Below are 24,359 nucleotides of genomic sequence, written 5' to 3'. Positions count from 1 at the left end.
CGCCCGAGCCCACACCACCCCTGCAGTGGCCCTCCGGGCGAGCCCATACTGCGACACCTGAATCTTGGCAGATGTCAGCAGCCATCTTGCTCCAACATGTGGAAATAGACTTTGGTGAGTGTATTAATCAGTGTTCCCCAGGGAAACTGTATCTGGAAACAAGAGACATCTGTCAGTAGTATGCAATTTTATAAGAGTCTCTCATGCAACCATGAGGATGCACAACTCCAGGTTCTACAGGCAGGCTGCAACCAGAGGCTCCAATGAAGGTTATTGATGAGCTCTGGGAGACTTTGGCTGTTCAAAGATGAGCTGGGAAATTCTCTCTCAATGCTGAAATCACCTCCCCTTTTCTGTTTTAAAGATTTTTTTCTCCCCTCCCCCCCAGTTGTCTGCTCTCTGTGTACATTTGCTGCATGTTCTTGTGTGTCCACCTGTAATATTGTTAGTGGCACCCAGAATTTGCCTCTTCTTTTTTATTGCATCATCTTGCTGTGTCAGATCTCTGTGTGTGTTGCACCATTCCTGGGCAGGCTGCACTTTTTTTTTGTGCTGGGCAGCTCTCCTTACAGGGCACACTCCTTGCATGTGGAGCTTCCCTACAATGGGGACACCCCTTGTGGCATGGCACTCCTTGTGTGCATCAGCACTATGCCTGGGCCAGCTCATCACATGGGTCAGGAGGCCCTGGGTTTGAACCTTGGATCTCCCATGTGGTAGGTGGATGCCTTATCTATTGGGCCAAATCTGCTTCCCTCACCTCCCCTTTTAAGGCATTCAACTGATTGGGTTAAGCATCACTCATTGCTGATGGCAATCTCCCTAACTGATGTAATTGTAATCAGCTATCTATGATTAACCACTGCAATAAAGTCAATGGTGACTAAAGTCCATAAATGCCCATAAATTACAGTTAGCCCAGTGCTTCCTTGACCAAACAGGTGGGCACAATTACCTGGCTGAGTTGACACAATAGTCTAACCATCAAAGTGAGGGAAGGGAAAGTGGATTTGGCTCAATGGATAGAGCATCTGCCTACCACATGGGAGGACCAAGATTCAAACCCAGGGCCTCCTGACCCATGTGATGAGCCTGCCCACTCACAGTGCTGATGTGCACAAGGAGCACCGTGCCATGCAGTGGTGTCCCCCATGTAGGAGAGCCCCATGCACAAGGAGTACACCCCTAAGGAGAGCTGCCCAGCATGAAAAAAGTGCAGCCTGCCCATGGGTGGTGCTGCATACATGGAGAGCTGATGCAGCAAGATGATGCAAACAAAAGAGACACAGATTCCTGGTGCTGCTGACAAAAGTATAAGTGGGCACAGAACACACAGTGAATGGACACAGAGAGCAGACAACTGGGGGGGACAGGGAAGGAGAGAGAAACAAATAAAAATAAAAACTCTAAAATAGAAAACAATTATTCTTGTGGGGATTTGTTAAAAAGAAAAAGTGAGGGAAGTAATTCATGCTTCATGGACTGGTATCTGTAAGCTCTTACCCAAACAAATACCCTTTATAAAAACTCACCAATTTCTGGTATTTTGTATCAACACCCCTTTGGCTGACTAATACACCATTCTTTTGACACTTTTAGTTACTTTTATTGATACAATCTTCATTTCTAGACTCTCTTCCAGACCTCTCTTTCCTGTCTTTTCTTTTTCAGGCTGTAGCACACACTTTAGTGTTTTCTGAAGAGCTGGTCTCTTGGTTACAAACTCTCTCAGTTTCTGTTTCATTTGTGAATATTTTAAACTCACCCTCATTTTTGAAAGACAACCTTGCTGGATATAAGATTCTTGGCTGGAAGTTTTTTTCTTCCCATATCTTAAACATATCATACAACTGTCTTCTTGCCTCTGTGGTTCCTGGTAAGAAATCAGCACTTAAACTTATATGTTATGCATTTCTTTTCTCTTGTTGCTCTTAGAATTCTCTCATTGCCTTTGTCATTTAACATTCTGATTAGTGTATGTCTTGGAGTTGGTCTATTCAGAATTTTTCAGATGGGAGTACATTTTGCTTCTTGGACATGGATACCTATGTTCTTCAATAGGGTTGGAAAACTTTCTACCATTATTTCTTGAAATATTCCTCCTGTCCCTTTTCCTTTCTCTTCTTCTTCAGGGACACTCATGACACATCTGTTTGCCCATGTCCTGCTATCATTAATTCCCTGACACCTAGTTCAATTTTTTCCATTCTTTTCTTCAACTGTTTTGTATGTTCACTTTCAGAAGCCATTTCTTCAAGCTCACCAGTCCTTTCTTCTGCCTCCTCAAATCTGCTATTTATATTATTCCAGTGTATATTTGTTTCATTTACTGCACCTTTCATTGCCATAAGATCTTCTATTTTTCTATGTATGCTCTTAAATTCTTCTTTGTGTGCATCCAATGTCTTCATTATATCCTTAATCTCATTGAATTTATTAAGGAGAATTGTTTGAACATCTCTGATTAGTTGTCTCTACTCCTTTATGTCATGCGGAGACTTATCTTGTCCCTTTAACTGCACCATATCTTCCTTTTTGTTGGTGTCTTGGCATCTGGCTTTCTAGATGAATTTATTCTGGGTGCAGTTTTTTCTTTAGTTTAGGGCTTCCTGCCCTTTTCCCCTTGTTGGTTGTGCAGTAGGAGCCAAAGATGTAGTTGGTGCTGCTATGCTGTGGAGGCTCAGGTGGCCCTCATTGCCCCAGAGACCAATGAAGCTTCTCCCAACTTTCTCCTCTGCCAGGGGTAGGGACAGATCCACAGCTGTGTGGAATAATCCAAGTTGTGTAAGCCTAAACTGTAGTTGCTCAGAGAGACTGATGAAACTTCACACCCCTTTCTCCCCTGCCTGAGTAAGTGATGGAGCTGCCAGTATGGGCAGCAATCTATACAGTATGGGTCCATGATGACTGCAGTTGCCCCAGTAGACATTTGTTTATTCAGTCTGTGCCAGCCAAATGTACCTGCAGTTACCTGCATAGGCTGGTGCAGGGCCTGCCAGCCTCCTCCCTGCTAGAGGTGGGGCTGAAGCCTAGGCTAGGACTGCAGGCTGATCTGGCTGAAAGAAACCAGTCTCTAACATCACTGTAATTTTCAGTCAGTTCAGCTTCCCCTCATACTGGAGGCAGAGTCAAACTGGCAGCTACCAGCCTCTTTCCAACTTGGACAGGTTCAAACTTTAATTGTTCTTTGGGTTCGAATTTAGACAGTTGATTTTACTAATCAGTAGCTGAAGTCAGTGGCCAACCATCTCCACCTTCCCTGTTTTTGGGAAATGGAGCTTCCAATTCAAGCCTCAGAATAGCTCCTGGGGAGGCTTGCACTGCCAAAGTAGGATGATCACAGGCCTCCACAGCATACACTGTAGATTCCTGCAGAGGCTGGCACAGGTCCTGCCAGCTTCCTCCTTGCCATTGGTAGGGCTGGGGCTTAGGCTAGAGCTGCAATCTGCTTTAGATGAAAATAAGCCAGTCCTTACCAGCACTGTGATTTTAAGTCTGCCTAACTTCCCCTCATGCCAGGTGTAGGTAAGATGGTGGCTTCCAGCCTCTTTCTGACTTGGACAGTTCAAACTTTAGCTGTTCTTAGGATTAGAATTTAGCCCACTGAATTCACTAATCAGTAGCTGAACTTCGTGGTCAACCATCACTCCCTCCCATGTTTGGGAAATGGAGCTTCCAACTCCAGTCACAGTATATTTCCTGAGGTGGCCTGCACCACTAGAGTAGGATGATCACCAGCCTCTGGCATGGCTTGTATTTTCCTGGAGAGGCTGCTGCAGGTCCCTGAAGCTTCCTGCCTGCGGGGTGTGTGACTGGGCCTTAGGTTAGAACTGTCTGATCTGGAGGGAAAGAAGCTGCTCCCAACCAGCACTGTGATTTTCAGTCAGTCCCAGTTCCCCTGTCCCAGGGGTGGAGTTAAAATAGTGATCATCAGCCTCTTTCTAACTTGGACAATTTCAAATTTCAGCTGTTCTTAGGATTAGACTGTAGTCTGCCGAATTTTCTAATCAGTAGCTGAAATTGGTGCCTAACTATCTCTTCCTCCCCTGTTTTTGGGAGTGGAGCTTCCAATTCCAGCTGTGGATTAGCTCCCAAGGTGGCTTTTGCCTCCAGTGGAGGATGAGCTCTGGCCTCCATGGCATGGAGAGCTCTACTTAATGATGGGCAGTCTCCTGCTTTCATTCTTTCAAGGATGTTGCTGGATGATCTTCTGGTCTCCTGGAGCTCCCAAACACTTGCTTTAGATAGCTCTGGATGATTACTAACTGCCCTGTAGCAGGAGCTGACCCTAGGGGCTCCTTATTCGGCCACCATCTTGCTGGTTATCCACAAAACCTGATTTTGGAAAAGTAAATTAATAAATGAAAATAACAGATGAACCAGAGACAATGGCCTTGGATGAAGAGGGAAAGATGAAGTCTAAGCTTGCCGTAGGGAAAACTACACAACAGAATTTCCAAAGGCTCAGAAATTTGTTACATTGGGTACTTCCAGATGTGAAGATGAGTTGGTGAAGAGTTAAAATAAGGCAGAATGGATGAAATGTGACTATCTTTCTAACCCTAATAGAAAGGAAATTAAACATATTATCTTAATGGACAACAACCCAGGTGATGCTATGCCTACCACCAGTGGGAAGACATGCTACATGCTAGTTCTCTTCCCCAATTCTGTGCCTTCCAGGAATGTCATTGAAAGGGTCCTCCCTGGTGAATCAGACCACTTCAGGTGGAAAGATGTAAAGAAACTGGCATCATCTTTGCCCCAAAAGATGCCCTGAAAGATGGCCCTCAAGTGTAGATTATTGCAAATAAGTACCACTGTGTTCTAAACACTGCCAATGGTTTTAGTTCAGGGGTTCTAACCTTTTTAGTTCCATGGACTCCTTTGCCATTTAGGTGAAAACCACAGACCCCTTACTAAGTCCACACTATACTGTGTATTATTTAATAAATATATCACACCTGCACCAACACATCCCCACAAGAATAATGTTTGTTTTTTTTAATCTCAATTCAAGCTCATGGACCCCTTGTTAAGAACCCCCATTTTAGTCCATTTTCCTTGAACATGAACAGATCAAATAAGAAATACCAGACATCTAAAAATAAAGAATATGAAATAAATGCACCAGGGAGACAAACCTCAATGAGGGAGACTATTTAGGGAGAGAGTTGTCATTAGTATGCACATGGAATTAATGAAAGTTATTGACCAAATGGAACAAGGAAAAGATGTTTTTTATATTAAAAGTGTGATGACAAAAATTAGTGACACAGAAGAAAGCTTGGAAGGTAAAGAAGTTTCATTTAAAGTAAAAGAAAATAATTTTGAAAATAAGAAAAAGAAGGGAAAAATTTAGAGGACCAGCCTCAGATTCTCTAATGTCAAAATATTTACAATTTCAAGAAGAGAACACAGAGATATTACAAAATATATGTTAAATAAATAGTTAAAAGCACACTGGCCTAAGTAATACAAGTTTTCAGATTGAAAGACCTGCCGATTACCCAGAACACAAATAAAATAGGCCCAGTGAAGGCACATCACCTTGATATTCAAAACACTGGGCTCAAGAGTAGCTTCTACAAACTTCCTTGGAGAGAGAAACAGATAACATACAAAGAATTAGGAATGAAAATTATTTCATGTTTTTCACAGCAGCTTTGGAAGCTGGAAAACAATGGAGCAATGCCTTTAAAATATAAAAGTAAAACAGTTTCTTCTGAATATATTCTTAGTAGTAGGATTGCTGGATCACTTGGCAGTTCTATATTTAGTTTCCTGAGGAACTGCCAAACTGTCCTCCACAGAGGTACACACTTTACATCCCCACCAACAGTGAAGAAGTGTTCAAATTTCTCTGTTTCCTTTCCAGCACTTGTAGCTTTCTGTTTGTTTTTTAATAATGACCATTTTGTAAGGTGTGAAATGATATCTCATAGTTTTGCTCTGCATTTCCCTAACAGCTAATGATGTGGAGCATCTTTTCATGGGCTTTTGGCCATTTGTATTTCTTCTTTGGAAAAATGTCTATTCAAGTGTTTTCCCCATTTTTAATTGGATTATTTGTTCTTTTTATCATTGAGTTGTGTGCTCACTTTATATAAAATAGAGATCAAACCCTTATTGGATATGAGGCTTCTGAAAATTATTTCCCATTAAGTAGGCTGCCTTTATATTTCTTAATAGTCATTTGAAGCACAATTTAATTTTGAGGAGGTCCCATTTATCTATTTTTTTCCTTTTGTTTGCTCATGCTTTGAGTATAAAGTTTAGGAGACACTGCAAGTATTACTACAAGATCTTGAAGATGGGGAAGCAGATTAGTCTCAACTGATAGAGTGTCCACCTACCACATAGGAGGTCCAGGGTTCAAACCCAGGGCCTCCTGACCCATGTGGTGAGCTGGCCCATGTACCAAGCTGATGCAAACAAGGAGTGTCATGACACAGAAAGGTGTCCCCCACATAGGGGAGCCCCCCACACAAGGAGTGCTCCCCTCAGGGAGAGCCACCCCATGTAAAAAAAAAAAAAGTGCAGCCTGCCCAGTAGTGGCACCGTACACACAGATAGCTGAGGCAGCAAGAAGATGCAGCAAAAAGAACACAGATTCCCAGTGCCACTGACAAGAATGCAAGCAGACACTGAAGAACACCTGGCAAATGGACACAGAGAGCAGACAATGGGTGAGGGGTGGGGGGAAATAAATAAATAAATCTTTTTTAAAAATCTTGAAGACATTTCCCTACATTTTCTTCTAGGAATTTTATGGCTCTAGCTTTTATATTTAAGTTGTTGATCTACTTTGAGTTAATTTTTGTATATGGTATGAGATAGGGATCCTCTTTCTTTGTTTTAGCTATGGATATTCAGTTCTCCCAGCACTATTAGTTGAATAGACTGTTTAGACACAGCTGGGTGGGTTTGACAGCCTTGTCAAAAGTCACTTGACTAAAAACCTAAGGGTCCATTTCCAAATTCCCAGTTCAATTCCACTGGTCAATATGCCATCTTTATCCCAGTAGCATGTAGGTTTTTTATTTTTATTTTTTTTAATTTTTATTTTTTTTATCACTGTAGCTAAGTAATATGCTTTAAGTCAGGGAGTGAGAGACCTCTGACTTCATTTTTCTTTTAAAAGACATGTTTGGCTATTCAGGGTCCCTTATCCTTCCAAATAAACTGCATAATTATAATAGGTTTTCCATTTCTACACACAAACACACAAAATCTGTAGGGATTTTTCTTGGAATTGCATGGAATCTTTAAATCAGTTTGGGGAGAATTGACATCTTAATGGTATTTAGTCTTCCAAACCATGAACATGAATGTCCTTCCATTTATTTAGGATTTCTTTATTTACTTTTAGCAATGTTTGTAGTTTTCTGAGTATAGATCAGGTCCTCAGTTAATACCTAAATATTTGATTATTTTAGTCACCATTATAAAGGCAATTTTTTTCTGACTTCTTCCTCAGATTGTTCAGTAGTAATGTATAGAAATGCTACTGACTTTTGTGTATTAACCTTGTATCCCACTACATTGATGAAGTAGTCTATTAGTTCTAGTAGCTTTGTTGTGTATTTTTTCAGGATCTTATAGGTATAGGATCAGCAAAAAGCAAAAGTTTTATGTCTTCATTTCCTATTTGGGTGCCTTTTATTTTTTATGTAGCCTAATCTATCTAGTTCTAACTAGAACTTCTACCACAATATTTTTAAACAGTGATACAGTGAGCATTCTTGTCTTGATCTCAATCTCAGTGGGAAAGCTTTCAGTCTTTCACTATTGAGCACACTGTTAGCTGTGGGTTATACAGTTATGCACCTTTCCATGCCAAGAAAGCATCCCTCTATTCCTATTTTTTGGAGTGTTTTTTTATCAGCAAAAGATACTGCATTATGTCAAATGTCTTTTCTCCATCAATCGAGATGATCATATGATTTTTCTTCAATATATTAATATGGTTAATATCATTAATTGATTTTCTTGTGTTGAACCATCCAGGCATAGCTGGGATAAAACTCACTTGACTGTGGTGTGTAATTCCTTTAATGTTCTTTTGGTTTTTGTTTGCAAGTATTTTGTTGAGGATTTTTACATCAATATTCATTAGAGAGATTGGCCTGTAACTTTTTTTTCTTAATGTCTTCATCTGGTTTTGGAATAAGGGTAAATCCTCTTCATAGAATGAATTTGGTAGTGTTCTTTCCTGTTCAAATTTTGGAAGATCTTCAGAAAGACTGGTATTAGATCATCATGGATCTAATGACTGTGAAGCCATCTGGTCCTGGAATTTTCATTTTTGGGGAGAATTTTGATGACTGTTTCAACCTCTTGTGGTTGGTTTGTTAAGGTCTCCTATTTCTTCCCTCTCCGTTGTCTAGTTTGTTGGCTTATACTTGTTCATAGAATCCTCTTATGGTCTCTCATTTCTGTCAGGTCAGTGGTGATGTACCCACTCTCATTTATGATTTTATTTATTTGCATCTTCTCTCTTTTTTTCTTTGTTAGTCCAGCTAAGGGTTTGATGATTTCTTTATCTTCTTGAAGAACCAAATTTTGATTTTGTTGATTCTATTTTATTTTTGTTGTTGTTGTTCTCCATTTCACTTAGTGCTTTGGATTTGGTTTGCTGTTCTTTTTCTATTTCCCCCAGGTGTGCACTTAGGTCTTTAATGTTAGCCCTTTCTTCTTTTATAATGTAAGCTTTTGAAGGCTATAAAATTTCCCCTTCAGCACTACCTTTTCTGTATCCCATAGGTTGTGTTCTTGTTTTCATTTGTCTTGAGATAGTTACTGATTTCTCACGCAATTTCATCTTTGACCCACTGATTATATAACAGTTTGTTGTTTAATTTTCATATATTTGTGAATTTTCCTTTTTTCCATCTGTTATTGATTTTCAGCTTCATTCCATTATGATCTGAAAAGTGATTAATATCAATCTTTTTAGATTTAATTAATTAGATTAGATTAGATTTAGAATTAATTTCAATCTTTTAAGATTTATTGAGTATTTGGATATTTTCATAGTGGTTTCAGTTTAAAACAACGACTGAGGGAGTGCTGAGTTCCTAGCCAGGGGAGCTCTATCACATTCCCCAATGGAATAGCAACAATCCCCCAAGGCAATGGCAAAGACCGATAAAGAAGGATGGTCCAACAATGAGCTCTTGATACTGATGGCTACAATTATCAGCCTGTGCCTGAAATATGAAGTAGGTCTAGAACTGGAGGGTGTCTAAGAGTTACCTCCTGAGAGCCTCCATGTTACTTAAATGTGGTCACTCTTTAAGCCAAACTTAACATGTAAATGCATTACCTTTCCCCCAGCATTGGACATGACTCCCAGGGATGAGCCTCCCTGGTGCTGAGGAATTACTACCAAGCACCAGATGATGATGTAACTAGAAAAAGACCTTGAATACAAGGGTCAACTCAGACCAGCAGAATATCTCAGCCTACATGTAATATCAGGTGTTAAAAACTGCTTTTTGACTTTGGATTAAAGGGGGAAATGGAATGAACAAATGAGTTTATATGTCTATGAGAATCCAAAAAAAGAGTTGGGAGTTCATCAGAGGGGTAATGCTTATGCATGCCACAGCAGGGTACCAGAGACAGCCAAAGTAGATAGAAACCCAGGTACTTGTTCTCTTGAGGGCTACAGAGACCCACAGATTCTACGGTCATGGCAGATGGCTCTGGAGTTCAGTGCCATGTCAGTTGGCCTTACTTTGGAGTTTTTGTTCCTGAGTGTCATGGAATTGGACTCATATATGACCTTTCTACACATGCCTCTCCTGTTACTTTTACCAGACCTGTGGTTGATGTTGGGGTTGGTGAATACTCAGAACACCTGAATCTCTGGACCATCCATGTGAAAGCCAGGCCCTGTGCCTCAGCAGACTTGCAACACCTACACCCTGGTTTATTGGACTTACCCTGGCCAGCTAACAGGGAGGTCAAGAAGGGCAACCACCACACCAGGGAGCCAAGAGTGTCTACAACTGCAAGCAGGAGAATTGCATCCATCATCCATGTGGAATCTAAGCCCCCTCTTGATGTAGAGGGGGACTGGACATAACCATCCCAGGGTCTACAGGATCGAGTAATAGAGTATGGATTAGAGTGGACTTACTGGTGTTCTGCTGTGGAACTATTGTGATTAGTAATGGAAGAAATTGTAGCATTGATGTGTAGAAAGTAGCTACAGTAGCTGCTGATGGTAGGGAAAGGGAAGAAGAGATATGATGTGGGAGCATTTTCAGGATTTGAATTTGTCCTGAGTGGTGCTGCAGGGACAGATGCTGGAGATTGTGTGTCCTGCCATGGCCCACTTGCTGGACTGGAGGAGAGTGTAGACTACAGTGTAGACCACTGTGGTGCAGCAGTGGTCCAAAATATATTCACCAGGTACAGTGAATGTGCCATTATGATGGAAGAAGATGTTGATGTGGGAGTAGTGGGGAGAGGGGGTGGGTGGTGTATGAGAACCTCATTGTTTTTTTAAAGATTTTTTTTTCAAATTTATTTTTCTTGCCTTCCCCCCCCTCCCCACCCCAGTCATCTGCTCTCTGTGTCCATTTGCTGTGTGTTCTTCTGTGACCACTTCTATCCTTATCAGTGGCATCGGGAATCTGTGTTTCTTTTTGTTGCGTCATCTTGTTGTGTCAGCTCTCCTTGTGTGCAGCACCATTCTTAGGCACGCTGCACTTTCGCACTGGGCAGCTCTCCTTATGGGTCGCAATCCTTGTGCAGGGGGCTTCCCTATGTGGGGACACCCCTGCGTGGCACAGCATTCCTTCCACCCATCAGCCCTGCACATGGGCCAGCTACACATGGGTCAAGGAGGCCTGGGGTTTGAACCGTGGATATCCCATGAGGTAGGTGGATGCCCTATCCATTGGGTGAAGTCCACTTCCTGATTCTTAGTCTTTAAGCCAATTATTATGAGACTCAAGTATTTTCTTTGAGGAGTTCTACATTGATTGTTTCTGTAATTTGTAAGTTATCTGAAATAGAAGTTTGACTTGTCCATAAAATCCACCTTTTATGTTTGAGAGTTCTTTTCAACTTTAGACTGCAAAGAATGAGAACCTTGTTTTCAAAACCACTTATATTTAGGAACAGTTCCTTTTATTCGTAATAACTTGAGAATGCCAAAGCTTGACTTACCTAATGACTGAATGCTGTAGCTCAGTAAGAGTTTCTGATACCATTCCTATTTTAAGAGAATGTGTTCAGTTTCTCTTTGCCCTCATAAATCACATTCTAACTCTTCCCTGGTATTCAGCTATAGTGAAGATTAGTTTTACAGTCATTTCTATGAAATCTATTTTATCAGCCTATAACATGGGCTTTATAAAGTGGTAAATACTAATTTTTATTTTTATTTATTTATTTTTAAAGATTTATTTATTTATTTATCTCCCCTCCTCCCCCCCGCCTCTGTGCTGTTGTCTGTTCTCTATTTGCTGCGTCATCTTTGTCCGCTTCTGTTGTTGTCAGCAGCACAGGGATCTGTGTTTCTTTTTGTTGTGTCATCTTGCTGTGTCAGCTCTCTGTGTATGTGGCACCATTCCTGGGCAGGCTGCACTTTCTTTTGCTCTGGGCGACTCTCCTTAAGGGGCGCACTCCTTGCACGTGGGGCTCTCCTACACGGGGGACACCCCTGCATGGCATGGCACTCTTTGTGTGCATCGGTACTGCACATGGGCCAGCTCCACACGGGTCAAGGAGGCCTGGGGTTTGAATCGTGGACTTCCCATTTGGTAGATGGTTGCCCTAACCACTGGGCCAAGTCCGCCGCCTCCAATACTAATTTTTAGATAGGAAAATTCGATGAAAAGGAATAGCTCAATTCAGAGATATTTTTAATGCTGTTGGCTTTCAAAATGTAGTTGGAATGTACAAATTTTCCTGCTGTCTATACTGCTTCTGAAGTATAATGATGAACAAAAAAGAGACAAATAGGGTAGTTAGTTTGAAAGATCTAGTTTTCAGCGAAATAAATTTAATCTTGAGTTTCACTTTATGTGCTGAAAATATTCATACAGTTTTCCAGGTTGGCAACATTTATCCTGCAATGTCAATTCAGAAGGAATTTTTCTGTGCATATTAAGATCCATGGCCAATTCTGCTGTTACTGAAGATTTTCATCGGCACAGTTTTAGAGTTCCTTTGCCTGAAGACTCCAGGTCACAAAAAACAGCTGGCTAAAAACTTTTAATTTGTTCATCCTGTTAGGTCTACTAGCTCCAAATGGCTGAAGATATAGCAATATAAAGAAAGAATGAGTACAGAAATCCTTCTGCAGCTTATAATTTAGTGACTAACCTTTATATCTTGTACATGAGGAAGGTAGAAATTTGATTCTCACAACACTGTTATTTCTAATTTGCAAAGTAAAATTTGCATTGAAAATCCAAAGTCTGAAGAAGCCTTCCCAACCAAACCCATTCCCTCCAAAGGGGGAAAGTAATCATCAGGTCTGATATCAAAGAAGAGTTTTTGGCCTGCTGAGATGAATTTAGAAGAAAGTGCTTTCACTGGCCTCCTTGAGCCATAACAGCATCTCTTTAGTAAACAGTGCACCAATTGCTCCATCACTTGGCATCAGTCCACCAGAAATGAGCAAGATAAGGTCAACAAACCACCAAATTCCAAGTCCTCCAAGTGTCAACAGCTTCCCTACTGCTGTACCAGTGTGTCCCAGACAGAAATGATCTACTCCAAAACATCCCAGGAAGAAAGAGTAAAGTGGTTATGAGATAGTGTCTGGTATACTTAATACAAGGTTTATTTTCTCTAGGAAGATCCTAGGGCTGGCACACTCTGTTCCATCCAAGGCCCAGCACTGGACTGAAGTGTATTGCACATCATCATAGGCCTGGCCACCAACCTTGACACAACCATAACCGAGCTCCTGGAATGCAGTTGCATTTCCCACATGGTCCACTGGGTCTTCACAGTCTATAAATTCATCAGGTAGGTAAGAGCAAAGGATGACTGGAGAGTGGGGGTCGCCATATTTCCAGCTCAGAGCACAGGCTGAGCCCTCCGGATGAGCGGCGCCAGAGGATGTGAGCTCGAACTTGGCAGTAGCATTGTGCGAGTGGCTCCGAGAGACACAATACAGCAGAAGCAGATTGCCCAGCAGTAAGACCGCCTGGCAGCACAGAAGTAAGTAACTCACCGGGCAACTCCCCCAGCACCATCCTCCCGGGCCCAGGGGCAGACGCCCGGCCTCAGTCAGAAGCCCAGGCCGGCACCGCTGACCCAAGCCTCCCTGCGCTGCCCCCCTCATATTTTTTAATGTAATATTTAAAAGAAAATAAAGAAGAAAAGAAAAGAAAGAGGCACTCAGTAAATAAACATTTTTAATTAAAAAAAAAAATTTATTGAGACCTGTCTTGTGACCCAACATATAGTCTGTCCTGGAGCACTTGAGAAGAATGTATATCCTGCTGTTTTGTGGTGTAATGCTATATCAATGTTTGCTAGGTCTAGCTCACTCATATAATTCAAGCTCACTGTCTCCTTATTTATCCTCTTTCCAGATGCTCTATCTAATACTGATAGTGGTTTGTATGGAAGACTCCAACTATTATTGTAAAGATGTCTATTTCTCCCGTCAGTTTTGCCAGTGTGTGCCTCATGAACCTGGGGGCACCCAGGCTAGGTGCATAAATATTCATTTTATTATTTCTTCTTGCTCAGTTGCCCTTCTTATTAATATACAATGACATTCTTAATCTCTAATAACAGTTAACAGATTTCCATTTAAAATCAATTTTGCCCAGTATTAGTATTGCCACTTCAGAAATTTTTATATTACTATTTGCATGTATATCCTTTTCTAACCTTTCACTTTTAACCTGATTGTGTCCTTACAGCTAAGTTGAATCATTTGCAGATAGCATATAGATGGTTCATATTTTTTAATTCATTCTGTCAGGCTATGTATTTTGATTGGGGAGTTCAATGCATTAATTTTCAATGTTATTACTGTAAAGGCATCATTTACGTCATCCATTTTATCCTTCGAATTTCCATTGTCATATCTTACCTTACTGTTGTCTGTCTTTTTACTCTTTAAGTTACCCTTACTAATGATCTTCATTTCTACACTTTTCTTCAAGTCTTTCAACCTTGTCTTTATCTTTCAGGCTTCAGCACTCCTTGTAATATAACTTGTAAATCTGTTCTTTTGGTAACATGTTCTCACAGTCTTTGTTTGTCTGCAAAGACTTCAAACTCATCCTTTTTTGAAGGACAGTTTTACCTGTTAAAGAATTCTTGGCTGGCAATTTTTTCTTTCAGTACCTTAAATATGTCATACCACAGCCTTCTCACCTCCATGGCTTCTGATGAGACACTGCCACTTAGTCTTATTGAAATGCCCTTTTATGCATTGATTTTTTCCTTGTTGCTTTCAGAATCTTCCCTGTATCTCTAGTATTTGTCATTCAGAAGAGAGTAGGTGTCTCAGATTGGTCTTTTCACTTTTTTTTAAGGTACAGGGGGCTGTAGTTTGAACCTGGGGCCTTGTATGTGGGAAGCCGGTGCTCAAACACTGAACCACATTTCCCCCGAGTTGGTTTCTACATTTGTTTTTCTTGTTTGCTTTTGTTTTTGTTTTTAGGAAGCAATGGAAAATAAATCCAGGACCTCCCATGTCGAAAGCAGGTGCTCCATTACTTGAGGCACGTATGCTCCTGGTCTATTCAGTTTTATTCTGTTTGGGTTGCATGGTCCTTCTTGGATATTGATATTTGTGTCTTCCATAAGTGCTGGGAAAATTTTGGTCATTATCTCCTCAAGTGTTCTTTTTGACTCTTCTCCTTATGGGATACCTATAAAGTATGTTTGTGTGTTTCATGTTGTCATTCAATTCCCCAGACCCTGGTAAATTTTTTCCATTTTTTTTTTCTGTCTGTTTTCCTCTCTTTTCAATTTCAGATGTTCTGTCCTGATTTCATGCATTTCTTTTTCTGTGATTTCAAATCTGCTGTTATATGTCTATTGCATTTTTTTTTTTTGAGGTACTGCGGATTGAACCTGGGACCTCTAACATGTAAAGCGGGCTCTCAAACACTGAACTACACCTGCTCCCCTCTAATGTATTTTTAACCACATTCATTGTGTCTTTCATTCCAAAAAGATTTGTTACTTTTCTTTTCAGGCTTTCAGATTGTTCTTTTTGCTCACACAGTTTCTTCTTAATATCATTGATCTCTTTAGTCATATTTTCCTTTAACTCCTTGAATTGATTTAGGAAATTTATGTGATTTTCATTGATTAGTTGTGTTAAATCCTGTGTCTTGTCAGGAGTTTTGTTTTTTTCCTTTGGCTGGGCCATCTCTTCCTGTTTCTTAATATGGCTTGTGATTTTTTCTGAAGTCTAGGAATCTGACTATGTTGGAGAATTTAGACTAATGGCCAATTTCTCTCTCTTGCCAAGTGGTTTTGTTTCATGACTCTTTTTTGGGTTTTCTTTCAAATTGTTTGAAGTCTATAAAATTGCCCAGCTTAAATTAATAAAATAGGACTGGGGATCCACTTTTTGGGCACAGATCAGATCTAAAGGGTCTGGGACATGAAAGACTCTAAAAAGCATTTTATTCTTCTGTATTAGTCAGCCAAAGGGATGCTGGTGCAAAATACTAGAAATTGGTTGGCTTTTATAAAGGGTATTTATTTGAGGTAGGAACTTACAGATACCAGGCCATAAAGCATAAGTTACTTCCCTCACTAAAGTCTATTTTCATGTGTTGGAGCAAGATGGCTGCCAATATTTGTGAGGGTTCAGGGTTCCTGGGTTTCTCTGGGCTCAGCTCCTGTTTTCTCAACAAGGACAGCTGTAGACTATGAGGCTCTCTCCACAGCGTTACCTGTAGACTATCAGGCAAACAGCTCTGTCTCTTTCCCTGGGGCTCTAGCTTAAGACTTCAGCATCAAACTCCAACAATAAGAAATCCCAACTCTGTCCTTTGCCATGCCTTTTATCAGTGAGTCCTCACCCACCAAGAGATGGGGACTCAATGCCCTAATGACTTGGCACAATTAAAGCCCTAATCATAACTCAATCAGGACCAGGTACAGATCTGATTACAAACATAATCCAATATCTATTTTTGGAGTTCATAACCATATCAAACTGCTATATCGTCCTTCAGTTTCCAGACCACCAGCAGAGAGTGTGTATTAGTCAAGGTTCTCTAGGGAAACAGAATCAACAGTAGATATCTGTCAGTCATATGCAATTTTATGAGTCTCTCATTTGGGGATGCACAAGTCCAGGTTCCACAGGCAGGATGCAAACCAGGGGCTCCAGTGAATGTCCAATGAAGGTCTTTGATGAATTTCTGGGAGATGTTGGCTGTCCAGATTGAGTTGGGAAATTCTCTTAATGCTGAAATCACTTCCCTTTTACGGCATTGATTGGACAAATCGTCACTCATTGTTGATGGCAATCTCCTTGATTGATGTAGATACAATCAGTTACCTATGCAGTAAAGTCATCAGTGACTTAAGTCCATAAATGTCCTTATAATACAATTAGCCCAATGCTTATTTGACCAAACAGCTGGACACAATTACCTGGCCAAGTTGACACATTAGCCTAACCATTCATTGTGCTGATCTGACCAGAGCCCAGATTCAAAGAGGGCTTTGCTGAAAAAACTCACTGATGAGAAACTATTCTCTGCCCTCCACTCTACCCTCCCTCTTCCCAGGGAGGAAGATGTCTCTTCCATTCTCAGTTGGCTGCAGTGAGCCATGAATTTTCACCCAGGCTGTTCATCTTGAGGGTATATATATATATATATATATGCGCCCATTTGCTTTATCCATTCAGCTGTCCTTGGATACTAGGCTTTTTCCACCTGTTGACTATTGCAAATAATGCTGCTATGAACACCGATGTCCAAGTATCTGTTTGATTCTGCTTTCAAATGTTTTGAGGGGAGACATATACCTAGGAATGAAATTGCCAGGTGTATTAGTCAGCCAAAGGGGTACTGATGCAAAATACCAGAAATTGGTTGGTTTTTATAAAGGGTATTTGGGTGGGGGGACAAGGTAGAAACTTACAGTTACCAGACCATGAAGCATAAGGTACTTTCCTCACCAAAGTCTGTTGCCATGTGTTTGAGCAAGATGGCTGACAGTGCCTGTCTTGGTTCAAGCTTCCTGGGTTCCTCTCTACCTGTGGCTCATTTCTCTCCAGGCTCATCTGCGCTGTTTTCTTCACAAGGTCAGCTCTAGGCTATGAGTCTCTCTAGGGTTTGCCTCTCTCCAAAAGGCCAGCTGTAGACTATCAGGCTACCAGCTCTGTTTCTCTCCCCAGGACTTGATTCTCCCCAGGCTCAGCTGCTCTGCTTCTCTGTGTGCTTACTTCCCAGGCTTCAGCTCAAAATTCCAGCAGCAAGACTCCAGCATCAAAACTCCAACAACTCCACTGCTCTGCTATGTAGTTTTATTTGTGAGTTCCTACCCACCAAGCGGGCAAGGACTCAACATCCTGCTGATATGGTCCAATCAAAGCCCTAATCCTAATTTAATTATGCCCAGGTACAGACCAGTTTACAAACAAAATCCAAAATCTATATATGGAATTCATAAATGAAATCAAACTGCTCCAGCAGGTCATATGCTAATTCTATGTTTAACTTTTTGAAGAACCACTTTCCACAGTGACAGCACTATTTTGCACTAGCAGTGCATAAGAGTTCCAAGGTCTGTACATCCACCCATACAGTGGTTATTGTCCATTTTTTTAAACAATAGCTTCTGGGGTCTACTTTTAAAGCAATAATTTCCCAATACTGGCCCTATTGTTACTTAATGAACTAATATATACAACACTTGTAGATTTTACATGCATATCAGTCTCATTTTAGATTGAGCAAGAAACATTTAAAAGACCCATAGATGATCAAGTGTAATTTCCTTGATGTTCTAATTCAATGTTTAATAAACACTGTTTATTATACACCATAATTTCAATACAAACATTGTTAAAAGGCTTGGTGACTTTAGGGTTATATATAAACTGCACAAAGTTTCAGGTAAAACAGCTACATATGACTAAAGCTTTTTATGGTTTATGTGAACCACTTATAAGGATGTAAAGTCTAGGCAGTAATTTCAAAATGGTCCAGAAGCCTTTTTTGGTCCCATAGGCTGTGCCTTATTTTGCTCATATTTATGTTACCTGCATTTCCACATTTATTCAGAAGACACTGAATTGGTAGGTTCTGCCAGTGATATTAATTTACATTAGTATAACAGAGAAAACAATGATTGTATAGAACATCTTTTCTTAAGGATACAGCTATAGGCTTTGGTGTGTAGGTTTTGGGAAATATGTTACAATAAATACCATAAAAATTATATTAATGTTGGTAATTTCTTCAAACATTGTTCACAAAGACTTTGTAGTTTATGACATCTCTACATTGTAAATAAATACAATTGTCTCTGACTCAGCATAAAGACTTCTAATTAGGACCAAACCAAACACATTCTTGAGAAAACCCAAGTTGCTTGATGTTGGAAACTGAGGCACAGTGGCCTCACAAGGAGAGATGTGCTGTTGCCCTGGCTATGCTTGCAACCTAAGGAATGTAGTAATTAAGAGTTCCCAGCAAATGGGATGAAGCTGTTAAAGGCTGAAAGAAAAGAGGAGCACATACCTTTTGTAGTAAATAGAACACTTAGACTTTGTACCTTGAGATAAGAATTTTTTTAATTCCTTAGACTTTGAGTAATGCTGATAGTTAACTGCATGTTGCTGCTTGTTGTCACATAGGCTATATGTTGCTGCTTGTTGTCATGTAGACTGCATGTTGCTGCTTGTCACATAGACAGGGGTATATAGAGAGCCCCTTGTAAACAATAAACTTGTCTGATTAGTCTCTACTCGCAGAACCCCTGATCCTAGCTCTCCCATTCTTTTTCTCTTGTTCTTCTTTCTTTCTCTCTCTCTCTGTCTTTCTCTTTCTTTCATTCCCAATACCCTTCAGGTCCATGTCTCCAACATCTGGCACCCAACATGGGGCCAGAAGAAGTTAGTGAGTCTTCCAAATCAGTATCAAGAACCGCGGAAATAGCCTCATCGAGGGTCAAGTGAGATGACCAAGCAGAGTGACTCGAGTCTTCAAGTTGAAGTAAATAAGTAACATTTCCATGAAGTCATCAGGGTAATGGGTAATCAAATGAGACATGTAGAAGCATATTCACAAGTGTTGAAAACTTTATTGAAAGTTAATTGGGTGCCCGTAAAAAGTTATTACTAGAATTGTTTGCTTTAATACAAAAGCATTGTTGATGAGTCATTTGTAAACTGTATGTTTGTATTGTTGTGTTTTAATTGTTTTATGTTTGTCTGTTTGTTCAATGTCAGTGTATATTTTGATACCTCCGGATGGTGATATAAATTAATAAATAAAAATTTCTAAAAGAGCTCTATTCAAATGGCCAAAAATTAAATAAGCACTTATTAATACATAAGTTTAAGTGTTAATAAGATCTCTACAATGATAAAAATTGTAAGTTTTGATTAACAAAATTACTATAAGTCTTTTCACAAAAAGTTGTTCTTGCCTAGATTGAAATGAATAGTTTATTTTTCTTCACAGGATAAAATGAAGGATGCGACGGTTTGCTCGGTCGGTAGAGGTGGGGTCTGGCTGCGGACGAGGGGTCGGTCCAGCTCAGGATGAGGAGTTGGTCCCGCTTGGGACGAGGGATCGGTCCCGCTTGGGACGAGGGGTCAGTCCGGCAGCAGACGAGGGGTCGGTCTCACAGGGGTTGCGCGGTTCGGCTGACGGGGTCGCCCGGCAAAGCCGGCGACGAAGGGGTCGCCCAGAGAAGCAGGCGATGAACTGGGGACAAGGGAGGCCAGGCCCTTGTCAGGGGCTCTCAGGACTGGAGGGTGCAAGGCAGAAAAACTACCGCGGAGACAAGGTAAACACGCAAGTCCACTTTATTGAGGGAGAGGCAACAGTTTTATAGGGGCTGGGGAAGGCTGATTGGTCAAAGCCACGCCCTGTTCTGATTGGTTGCCGGAGAAAGGTCAGTGGGAGGTGCTGGATGGGGGAGGGGTGGTGGTTAGGGATTGGCTGTTGCTGTTGCTGGGGGAAGTGGCAGGGCTTAGTGATTGGTGGCTGCTGTTGCTGGGGTAGAGGGCAGACTTGAATTTCCCGCCCACGCCTGGCTGTTGCTGCTGTCGGGGGAGGGGAAAAGGGCAGACTGGAATTTTCCGCCCTGCGCCTGCGCAGGGAGAAAGAAGAAGAAGGTTGCCGCCCCACAGGCATCGTGTGGTGCCATCCGGGAGGAGGGGCGGCCGTGGAAGCATGGCTGCCAAGAAGGGGAGACCCGAGGGCACTCTGCGCCCATGCCGAGCTCCCTTCAGGGGTGGCGGTGAGTCCGACCAGCCACCCTATTATGGGGACAGCGGCTTGGCCTGCCGCGGCTGCTCCCCCGCCAGGCCAGCAAACCACACTTCAGCCCGAGGGGTGACCGCAGAAGGATGTGAAACTTAAATAAATATTGAAGAAGGTTAAAAGTTTGTGGGAATGCTGACCAAAATTTAATAAGTTTTTTCTAAAAGGTATGTTTTGTCCTAAATTGGATGGCTAATTTTCATAAACTCTTGGGACTTAAATGCATGTGGCAAGTTGTAGAAGATATTGTGGTACCTTTAAGTAAGGGAATGTGTTCTCTGAAGGTAAAATTTGCCTCAAAATTATAAATAATTATAAGAAGTTTAATGAAGCATTATTTAAACTAAGGTATTTAAATGGCTAATTCCAAAATGTAACTTTAAACAAAAACTGAATTGATACTACTAATAATAAAAGGTAATTTTTTAACAGGAAATCTTGTCAGCAGCCAGCCTCCCATGCCAACTTGCTTCTAAAAGACTTTCTGGTATTGCATGTTACTAAGTATTTAAAGTGAAGAAAAGCTCATTATTTTAACAAGCTTTAGTGTTGAAGGCAATTATATGTTGTAAGAAGTTTGCCTGGTAACTTAGTATGTGGGATATATGGAATGTGTTTTTATTATTAGGAAACAAGAGATGATTTTGTCCTAAGATAAAATGATTGATTATTAAGAAAGGGTAAAATGTGGGACAAAACCTGAGTGAATATTGAAAGTGTAGGTTTGTGGAAAGAAATTTTTATGGTTAAAGTTAAGCAAGATTTGATGGGTCTGTCTATAAAGTTTTAAAAGGTTTAGTATCAAGTAGTATACTAATGCAAAGTTAATTTTTTTTTTTCTTTCTCAAAGTCTCTCAAGTCATTAGTCTGTTTTGGTAAAATTTTATGAAAGTTTCTATTCTGAATAATCAGTATACAAAGAAAGTCTGTTTTATCAAAATAGCTTCTTGTGCTTTAACCTCATCATTTCCTCAGTGTTCAAAGAAGAAAAGGTCTTATCTTTATTAAAAGAAAATAATGTTCAAACCTGCTTTCTCAAAATCAAATCCTGAAAAGTAGCTTTTTATTCCAAACTAATTACAAGAGATTTGCTCTTTTACCTTGAAAGAAAAATTAAAGTAACAGTTGAGTTCATTTAATGTTATAAGTTGAATGGAAGGTGTTTAAAAGTGTTATAAAATTTAGTTTTTTAATCCCATGTTAATTAAAGTTGTATTAGTAAAAGTTTCAAATTAATACTTAAGAGTGTATAAATTTACCAATATTTCAGCATAATATTAAGCAGAGGTATAATGTGGTTAATCATGGTTTTAATTATTATAAAAAGATATATGTCACAAAAACAACCTCTTACAAATTAAAATAACAACACTGTAGTATGCAGCAGTCCCAAATACTGCTAATTTGTTGCAAGAAGTTAATGTCCAGCTGTGTCACTATCATTTTGTTTTAAAACTTGCTAAGACTTTCTTTAGTGTCTCCTTAGACAGGTCAAGCCAGCCTGCATTCCCTTATTTATGGAAAACCCAACAATGGACTTTTGCAGTGTTTCCCCAAGGCTGTGTGCATAGCCCACCCATCTGTCCTGGCATGGCGATAATAATCTAGCTGCATAAAATTGGTGGCTGAAATTCTACTGATGACATTATGTTAACCAGTAATCCTTTTTTTTCAGAATGAAAAGTAACAACAGAGACAATAGTATGTTATCTTAAGAGCCTGAACTAGGCAAACAATTGGGACAGGCTGCAGGGTCCCTGCTGCTCTATCAGATTCTTCAGTGTTGTTTGGTTGGGTAAAACAAAAATATACTCTCTGCTGTAATTGATAAAGTGCAATGTTTTCTCATGTTAATAGAGTTTGTATTCTTGTTGAAGTACTAAAAATCTTTCATTCCTCATTTAGCTCAAATATTAAAACCATTATATGTATTAATTGGGAAAAGTCCTTCATGGAAGTAGGAAAACCTCCAGCAAGCTGCTTTAAATAATAATAAAAGGAAGCTAAATTGTGGACATTAACTTACTCTATGAATTACCAAACCTTGTGGTGCCTAGCCCAGCAGTTCCAGCTGCCTGCTACTCACTGACAGCTCATAGACATCCCCTGTAAGTTCCTTCATGCTTACATCAATGACTGAAAAAACAAGGGGGAAATGTGGAGCCTGAACTAGGCGAACAATTCTGACAGGCTGCAAAGTCCCTGCTTTTCTCTATCAGAAAGTGTGTTGCAGGATGAAGAAACAATAGCGATGGCCAGAAGAAGAAAATGCATCTGGAATACCAGTGAGAATGTTGCAGATTTGGCAGTCATCTTCTGAAAATCAATTATTGCTACATAAGAATTCTTGAAATAGACTAAATATTTTATTGGACTGCCTATTATAAGCATTTTGGGACTAACTGGAATCATTACAGCTGCTGCTACTGCTGTGGTAGCTTTACATGAAATTACAAACACAACAATATATACATGATTGGCATAAAAATGCTAGTGATTTGTGGCATAGTCAAGAGCATATAGATGAGCAGTTAAATAATTGAGTTAATGATTTGGAATCAGCTGTGTTACATATTGGAGATCATTTGTATAATTTAAATTTGTTAAGGGGGTTGAGGTGTGATTGGAATGAAAGTAATTTCTGTATAACTCTGTTTGCATGTAATTTATCAGAGATAGTATGGAAAAATTAAGAATCATTTGCTAGGCCATAAAAGTAATATCTCTCTGGAAATAATTGAATTACAAAGGAAACTATTAGAAATGTCTCAAAATCAAATTCATGTAGCCAATGATAAGGATATTTTCACAGATATGATTTCACATATTACAAAATTTAACCCAGTTAATTGGTGGAAATCACAGCATTTCCTGTCAGCTTTAGGAATAGGGCTAATCCTATTTGTTCTGTTGCTCAAGATTTTCACCTGTGCAGGACAGTGCTTTAAAGGAAAATTGCAAAATGTAACAGCCATGGGACATGCAAATAATCTGGGGCTAGCAAGAGCACTTCAATAATTTCCCCAAGTCGAAGAGGTTGGCTACTAGTCAATGATGGGTAAAACTCTCAGTGGAGGGCAACCTAAGATAGGCATGGTTACCTCAACTAAAACCAAAAGGGGGAGATGTTGGAAACTGAAGCACAGTGGCCTCACAAGGAGAGACATGCTATCACCATGGCTACACTTGCAACCTAAGGAATGTGGTAATTAAGAGTTCCCAGCAAATGGGATGAAGCTGTTAAAGGCTGAAAGAAAAGAGGAGCACATACCTTTTGTAGTAAATAGAACACTTAGACTTTGTACCTTGAGATAAGAATTTTTTAAATTCCTTAGACTTTGAGTAATGCTGATAGTTAACTGCATGTTGCTGCTTGTTGTCACATAGGCTATATGTTGCTGCTTGTTGTCACATAGACTGCATGTTGCTGCTTGTCACATAGATGGGGTTATATAGAAAGCCCCTTGCAAACAATAAAGTTGTCTGATGAGTCTACTCACAGACACCGTGATCCCAGCTCTCTCATTCTTTTTCTCTCATTCTTTCTTTCTCTCTCTCTGTCTTTCTTTCTCTTTCTTTCATTCCTGATACCATTCAGGTCCAAATCTCCAACAGCTTAATTCTTAAGCTACCTCCTCCCTCCCCACAGTTGATGCTCCTCACAGTGCAACATATTTCCTAAGAATACATGATTAGCTAATAAGTAGTAAATTCCAGCTTTTTACCCAAAGAGCCTTTCTCCTAATAAATTCTATACTCTAAGGCTTATCCTTTCAAAAAATTTTAAAAGAGCATCTCATTCAAGTGTTTCAGAGCTGCCTGAGAACTAGAACTTCATCTAAATAACTGAAATAATTTTATTAATTTTATTACTATATTTATTACTTTTTGAGCTGT

General features: G+C 40.1%; 1 pseudogene; it reads right to left on the bottom strand.

Annotated features, from left to right (window-relative positions):
- Positions 1-12,587: 12,587 nt before the first annotated feature.
- Positions 12,588-13,315, bottom strand: LOC101418744 (TM2 domain-containing protein 2 pseudogene; annotated as a pseudogene).
- Positions 13,316-24,359: the final 11,044 nt, after the last annotated feature.

The sequence above is a fragment of the Dasypus novemcinctus genome, chromosome 22 (assembly GCF_030445035.2).
Source record: "Dasypus novemcinctus isolate mDasNov1 chromosome 22, mDasNov1.1.hap2, whole genome shotgun sequence".
NCBI lineage: Eukaryota > Metazoa > Chordata > Mammalia > Cingulata > Dasypodidae > Dasypus > Dasypus novemcinctus.
The sequence above is the reverse complement of the archived record's forward strand: the minus strand, read 5'-3'. Positions and strand labels throughout refer to the sequence as shown.